Source organism: Mastomys coucha, chromosome X (genome assembly GCF_008632895.1).
Source record: "Mastomys coucha isolate ucsf_1 chromosome X, UCSF_Mcou_1, whole genome shotgun sequence".
Lineage (NCBI taxonomy): Eukaryota > Metazoa > Chordata > Mammalia > Rodentia > Muridae > Mastomys > Mastomys coucha.
In genome coordinates this window covers 93,725,854-93,734,099 of record NC_045030.1, presented here as the reverse complement: position 1 = coordinate 93,734,099, position 8,246 = coordinate 93,725,854, and positions in this window count along the sequence as shown.

Sequence of the window (8,246 nt, the reverse complement as noted above, 5' to 3'; positions counted from 1 at the left end):
CTCTAATTCCTTCACTGGGGACCCTGCACTCAGTTCGATGGATGGCTGTGAGTCTCTACATCTGTGTCCATTTCTTTCATGTTAGAAGGATATAACATCTAAGTGTTCCATTGTAAGCAGTTTGATAATGAGATTAACTAAAGTTGTGACCACCATATTTTCCATTGTGAAGACATGCTTTTTTCTTGAACAGGCTTTAAAAATAGCTGTAATATTGTAGTGTATGAATAAATATGAATAAGCAAATTACAGTTTATTCATGTACTCTTTCATTGGTAGAAATTCAATTTGTTTCTATTTACTTTTGGCATTGGAATGTCTTACTGAGCAATTTTGTGCTTAAATTTTCTTAAATATTAATGTTTTTATTTCTGCAGAATAGATTTCTCATTGTGGAACATGAAGCATGCATATTTTTAATTTTGACATTTTATTTGCCTGACATTTAAACTTTTTATTTAATATTATAAAAATTTCCTCCAAATTTATAACTTGGATCTGAAAAAGTGGCTCAGTGATTAAAAGCTTTTGATTCTCAGCATCCACTTGGGAACTCAGTGTTCCAAGGGGTCCAATGCCCTCTTCAGGACTCTACAGATACCAGGCATGCATGTAAACAGACACGCATGCAGACAAAACATCCGTATACATAACATAAATACAAATAACTCATTTCTGTCAATATTATATGAGACAACTTGTTTCCCCTAAATCTCACCAATATTCTTTTTTTTTTTTTTGATATTTTCTTTGTTGACATTTCGAATGATATCCCCTTTCCTGGTTTCCCCTCTGAAAAAAAAACAAAAAAAAACCTGTTCCCTCCCCTCTCCCCCTGCTCACTAACCCACTCTCTCCTGCTTCCTGGCCCTGGAATTCCCCTATACTGGGGCATAGAACCTTCACAGGACCAAGGGCCTCTACTCCCATTGATTACTAACTAGGCCATTCTCTACTATACATATGCAGCTGGAGCCATGAGTCCCACCATGTGTACTCTTTGGTTGGAGTTTAGTCCCTGGGAGCTCTGAGGGTACTAGTTAGTTCATATCGTTGTTCTTCCTAAGGGGATATAAAACCCCTTCACCTCCTTGGGTTCTTTCTCTAGCTCTTTTATTGGGGACCCTGTACTCAGTCCAATGGATGTCTGTGAGCCTCTACTTCTGTATTAGTTGGGCACTGTCAGAGCCTCTCAGGAGACTATATTAGGCTCCTGTCAGCCAGCACTTTCTGGCATCCACAATAGTGTCTGGGCTTGAAGATTGAATATGGGAAGGATTCCTAGGTGGAACAGTCTCTGGATTGTCCTTCCTCCAGTCTCTGCTCCATACTTTGTCTCTACAACTCCTTCCATTGGTATTTTGTTCCCCCTTCTAAGAAGTATCGACGTATCTACACATTGGTCTTCCTTCTTCTAGAGTTTCTTGTGGTTTGTGGATTGTATCTTGGGTATTCCGAGCTTCTGGACTAATATCCACTTATCAGTGAGTGCATTACCATTTAATTCTAGTCCGCAACTCTGATTAATAAAATCCTGAATTTTATTTTGCATTTCTGGGACTATTAATGATTCTGCAGTCTATTATACAATTTCTGACTTTATTTCTTACCTGTTCTTTATTTATTTACTTCATGTCTCCTTGTTTGTGACTTATTTTTGCCATACAAAAATCCAGATTTAAAAAGCATAGTCAAGGTACGCCTGATGGTTCACATCTCTAATCTTGACCAACTTGAAGCAGGATGAGTGCTAGAAGTTTGAGGCCAGTTTTGGATACATAGTGAGTTTGAGGGTAACCTAGGCTACAGTCTGTGAACTTTTATTGAAAAAAAAAAAGAGTCTAATGTACTTTTCTATGATTTTTGCCATTACTCAGTTACCTATCTTGTTCCAGAAAGTTTTCCTATGTTGAGATAATATGAAATTATCTTGTTATTTTATTATTTTATTTAACTTATATGATACAAGGCAAAGTTTTGCATTTTTTGATAACTAGTAATACCAGTTTCACAAATGTACAATTTCTACTCATGTAGTGATGCTGTTCCCCCACCTCTTTTCTCTCATTTGCTTGACTTAGGGATCTCACTGTGTAGCCCACGCTGGTCTCAAACTCCTAAATCCACCGGCCTTTACTAAGTAGCTTGAAGCATATATGCATGCCATGCTCCTGGCTCTTGTAGTTGGCTACTAGGTATCTTTGTACCTATTTCTGAACTCTTCATTCTCTTTCATTACTTACTTCCAGATTGGTAACATCTTATCTTTGTTAACTACTTTTAAAAATATGTGTGTATGTATGTATGTATGTATGTATTTACAGTGCAAATGCTGCCCTCCCTCCTGGTCCCCAATCATTCCTCTCCTCTCCCCCATCCCCTTTGCCTCTGAGAGGGCAGCCCCCTCTGTATCATCCCACTCCCTTGGTGTATCAAGTCTCTGCAGGATTAGGTGCTTCCTCTCCCACTGAAGCCAGATATGGCAACCCTTTGCTGCATATGTGCCAGGGGCCTCAGACTAGCACATGTATACTCTGGTTGGTGGCTCACTCTCTGGGAGCTTCCAGGGGTCCAGGTTTCTTGACACTGTTGGTCTTCCTGTGGGGTTGCCATCTTCTTGAAGGCCTTCAATCCTTTTGCTCACTCTTCCATAGGGGTCCCTGACCTTCATCCAATGTTTGTCAGCGGGGATCTGCTGGGTAGAGCCCCTCAGAGGCTGCTATGCTAGGCTCCTCTTTGTAAGCACAATATAAAGTCCTTAATAGTATGAGTGATTGGTACCTGCCCATGGGATGGGTCAGCTTTGGTTTCTGCTCCATCTTTGTCCCTGCATTTCTTTTGGACAGGACAAATTTTGGGTTAAAAGTTTTGTAGGTCGATTGATAACTCCATCCCTCCACTGGGGGTCCTGTCAAGTTACTGGAGGCAGTCTCTTCAGGTTCCATAGCCTCAGTGTTGGGCATTTTGGCCAAAGTCACCTGCATTGACTTCTGGGAGTCTCCCACATCCAGGGTCTCTGGGATTTCTGAGAGAATAACTCTCCCTCGCCTGCTGCTGCTCCCAGCAGCTTCAGATTTTCATTCATTCTCCTGACCCTCTGAGACTCTCTTGCCTCTCCCCTGCCTCACCAATTCCCCTCCCCTTCAACTTTCACACCCAGGGTCATCCCTCTTTCTGCCTCCCATGATTGTATGGTTCCCAATTCTTAGTGACATTCAAGCATCCTCCTTTGGCCTTCCTCCTTGTTTAACTTCTTTGGGTCTGTGGTGTGTATCATGGGTATTCTGTTCTTTATGTCTAATATCCACTCATCAGTGAGTACATACTATGCATGTCCCTTTGGGTCTGTGTTACTTCACTCATGGTGATACTTTCTAGTTCCATCCATTTGATTGTGAAATTCATGATGCCCTCACTTTTAATAGCTGAATAGTATCCATTCTTCTGTTGAGGGACATCTGGGTTGCTTCCAGTTTCTGGCTATTATAAATAAGGCCGCTCCGCTATGAACATAGTGGAACATGTGGCCTTATTACATGTTGGAGCATCTTCTGGGTATATGCCCAGGAGTGGTATAGGTGGGTCTTCAGGTTGAACTATTTCCAATTCTCCAAGGAAGCACTAGATTGATTTGCAGAGTGGTTGTACCAGCTTGCAATCCCACTAGCAATGGAGGAGTGTTCCCCTTTCTCCACATCCTTGTCATCATATTGCTGTCCCTTGAGTTTTTTTTATCTTAGCTGTTCTGATTGGTGTAAGGTAGAATTTCAGGGTCATTTTTGATTTATTTACCTGGTGTCTAGGAATGTTGAACATTTCCTTAAGTGCTTCTTGGCCATTCGAGTTTCCTCTGTTGAGAATTCTCTGTTTATCTCTGTACCCCATTTTTAAATTGGGTTATTTGGTGGGTTTTTTTTTTGAGTCTGAGTTCTCGAATTCTTTATTTATTTTAGATAATAGCCCTCTGTCAGATAAAGGGTTAGTGAAGATTTTTATCTTTTCCCAATCTGTAGGCTGCCATTTTGTCTTATTGGCAATATCCTTTTCGTTACAGAAACTCTGAGTTTTATGAGATCCCATTTATTAATTCTTGACCTTAGTGCCTGAACTACTGGTATTCTGTTCAGGAAATTTTCTTCTGGGCCAATGCATTCAAGGCTGTTTCCCACTTTCTCTTCTATTAGATACATTGTGTCTAGTTTTACATTGAGGTCTTTGATCCATTTGGAGTTGAGGTTTGTATGGGTAATAAATATGGATCTATTTGCATTCTTTTACATGCAGACATCCAGTTAGACTACCACTATTTGTTGAAGGTGCTCTCCTTGTTCCATTGTATAGTTTTTCAAGTATCACATGTATGTGGGTTTATTTCTATTACATTGATCCACGTGTCTGAATCAATAGCAATACCATGCAGTGTTTATCACAATTGCTCTGTAGTACAGCTTGAAGTCAGGGATAGTGATATCTCCAGAAGATCTTTTATTGTTCAGGATTGGTTTAGCTATCCTGAGTTGTTTTTTTCACATGAAGTTGAAAATTATTCTTTCAAGATTTGTGAAGAATCCTGTTGGAATTTTGATGGGGACTGCACTGAATCTGTAGATTGCTTTTGTTAAGGAAGCCATTTTCTTTTCTTTTTTTTTTTTTAAGATTTATTTTATGTGTATGAGTACACTGTAGCTGTACAGATGACTGAACCATCATGTGTGTGGCTGCTGGGAATTGAACTCAGGACCTCTGCTGGCCCTGCTTGCTCTACCCTGCTCGCTCTAGCCCCGCTCGCTGAGGATGCCATTTTCATTGTGTTAATTCTACCAATCCAAGAGCAAGGGAGTTCTTTCCATCTTCTTTTTTTTTTAATTAGATATTTTCTTTATTTACATTTCAAATGTTATCCTCTTTCCTCCTTTTCCCTCGGAAAACTCTCTATCCCCTCCCCCTTCTCCCTGCTCACCAACCCACCCTCTCCCACTTCCTGGCCCTGGTATTCCCCTACACTGGGGCATAGAACCTTCATAGGACCAAGGGCCTCTCCTCCCATTGAGGACCAACTAGACCATCCTCTGCTATACATATGCATCTGGAGCCATGAGTCCCTCCATGTGTACTCTTTGGTTGGTGGTTGAGACCCTGGGAGCTCTGAAGGTACTAGTTAGTTCATATTATTGTTCATCCTAAGGGGCTGCAAACCCTTCAGCTCCTTAGGGCCTTTCTCTAGCTCCTCTAATGGGGACCCTTTCTGATATCTTCCTCAATTTCTTTCTTCAAAGACTTGAAGTTATTATAATACAGGTCTTTCATTTGCTTGGTTAAAGTTACACAAAGGTATTTTATGTTATTTGTGGCTTTTATGATGGATACTTTCTCCCTAACTTCTTTCTCAGCCTAACTTATCACTTGTGTAGAGGAAGGCTACTCATTTATTTGAATTAATTTTGTGTCCAGTCACTTTGCTGAAGGTGTTTATCAGTGTAGGAGTTTTCTGGTAGAATTTTTAGGGTCACTTATATAAACTATCATATCATCCACAAATAGCAAAACTTTGACTTCTTCCTTTCCAAATCGAGTCCCCTTGATCTCCTTTAGTTGTCTTATTGCTCTAGCCAGAACTCCAAGTACTATATTGAAGAGATATGGGGAAAGTGGACAGTCTTGTCCATGATTTTAGAAGAAATACTTTAAGTCTCTCTCCATTTAATTTGAAGTTGGCTTGCTGTATATTGCTTTTATTGTGTTTGGTTATATGTCTTGTATCCCTAAGATGCCTTGTATCTCTTTCTAAGACTTTTATCATAAAGGGTGTTGGATTTTGTCAAATGCTTTTTCGGCATCTAGTGAGATGATCATGTGTGTGTGTGTGTGTGTGTGTTTTTTTTCAGTTTGTTTATATGGTGGACTATGTTGATGGATTTTTGTATATTGAACCACATGTACATCCCTGGGATGAAGCCTACTCAATCATGGTGGATGATGTCTTTGATGTGTTCTTAGATTTGGTTTTGGAATATTTTGTTGACTCTTTTAGCACCAATGTTCATAAGGGAAATTGGTCTGAAATTTTCTTTGTTGAATGTTTGTGTGGTTTAGGTATTAGGGTGACTGTGGTTTCATAGGATGAGTTTGGCAGAGTTCCTTCTGTTTCTATTTTGTGGAATAGTTTGAGGAGTATTGACATTAGCTTTTCCATGAAACTCTGGCAGAATCCTGTATGAAAACCATTTGGTTGAGGGCTTGTTTTGATTGGGAGATTTTAAATGACTAATTCTATTTCCTCTGGAGTTATAGGACCATTTATATGGTTTTCCTGATCTTAATTTAGCTGTCTAGAAAATCATCCATTTCGTTTAGATTTTCAAATTTTGTGGAGTAGAGGCTTTTGAAGTAAGACCTAATGGTTCTTTGAATTTCCTCAGTATCCATTGTTATGTCTCCCTTTTTATTTCTAATTTTGTTAATTTTGGTGCTGTATCTCTGTCTTTTAGTTAGCCTGGCTAAAGGTTTGTCTATCTTATTGATTTTCTCAAAGAATCAACTCTTTGTTTCATTAATTTTTTGTGTTGTTCTCTTTGTTTCTATTTGATTGATTTGAGCCCTGAGTTTGATTATTTCCTGCTGTCTACTCCTCCTGGGTGTTTTTGCTTCTTTTTATTTTCTAGAGCCTTCAGATGTACTTTTAATTTGTTAGTATGAGAGCACATAGTGCTATGAACTTTCCTCTTAGCACCCTTTTTATAGTGTCTCATAAGTTTTGGTATATAAGTGTCCTCATTTTCATTGAATTCTGGAAAGTCTTTAATTATTTCTTCCCTGATCCAGTGATCATTGAGGAGAGAGTTGTTCAGTTTCCAGGAATGTGTAGGCTTTCTGTTTCTGTTGTTGTCAAAGTCCAGCTTTAATCTATGGTGGTCTGATAAGATGCATGTGGTTATTTCAGTCTTCTTGTATCTGTTGAGGTTTGCTTTGTGACCAATTATATGGTCAATATTGGAGAAGGTTCTGTGAGTTGCTGAGAAAAAAGGTATATTCTTTTGTGGTTGGTTGAAATGTTCTATAATTAATATGTTAAGTCTGTTTAAATCATAAACTCTGTTAGTGTATTTGTTAGGATTTTACTGCTATGAGCAGATACTGTGACCAAGGCAACTCTTATAAGGACAACATTTAATTGGAACTGGCTTACAGGTTCAGAGGTTCAGTCCTTTATCACCAAGGCAGGAACATGGTTCAGGAGGAGCTTAAAGTTCTACATCTTGTTCTGAAGGCAGCTAGGAGAAGAATGGCTTCTAGGAAGCTAGGAAGAGGGTATTAAACCTCACACCCATAGTGACACACCTACTCCAACAAGGCCACACCTACTAATAGTGCCACTCTCTGAGCCAAGCATATAAAAACCATCACAGTTAGTTTTGTTATTTCTCTGTTTAGTTTCTATCTCAATGATTTGTCCACTGGTGAGAGTAGGGTGTTGAGGTCTTCCATTATTTTTTAAAAATTATTTATTTTATATCTCTATCTCTATCTATCTATCTATCTATCTATCTATCTATCTATCTATCTATCTATCTGTCTATCCACTGTAACTGTCTTCAGACACACCAGAAGAGGGCATAGGATCTCATTACAGATGCTTGTGAGCCACCATGTAGTTACTGGGAATTGAACTCAGGACATCTGGAACAACAGTCAGTGATCTTAACTACTGAGCCATCTCTCCAGTCCCAGAGATCTCCCACTATTAATGTGTAAAGTTTGATGTATAATTTAAGCTTTAGTAATTTATGAATGTGAGTGCCCTTGCAATTGGGGCATAGATGTTCAGAATTGACATGTCCTCTTGGGGGATTTTTCCTTTGATGAGTATGAAATATCCTTCCCTGTCTCTTGATTACTTTCAGTTGGAAGTCTATTTCTATCAGATATTGGCTTGTTTCTTGGGTCCCTTTGCTTGGAAAACATTTTTCCAGCCTTTTATACTAAGATAATGACTATCTTTGTTGCTGAAATGTGTTTCTTGTATACAGTAAAGTGATGAATTCTGTTTATGAATCCATTCTGTTAGCCGGTGTCATTTTACTGGAGAATTGAGTCCATTGATATTGAGAAATGTTAATAACCAATGATTGATACTTCCTGTTATTTTGATGTTGGTTGTATATGTGTGTGTGTGTGCATGCGCACATGCATTTGTTTCTCTTCTATTGGCTTTAATGGTATGAAATTATTTATTTCTTGTGTTTTCT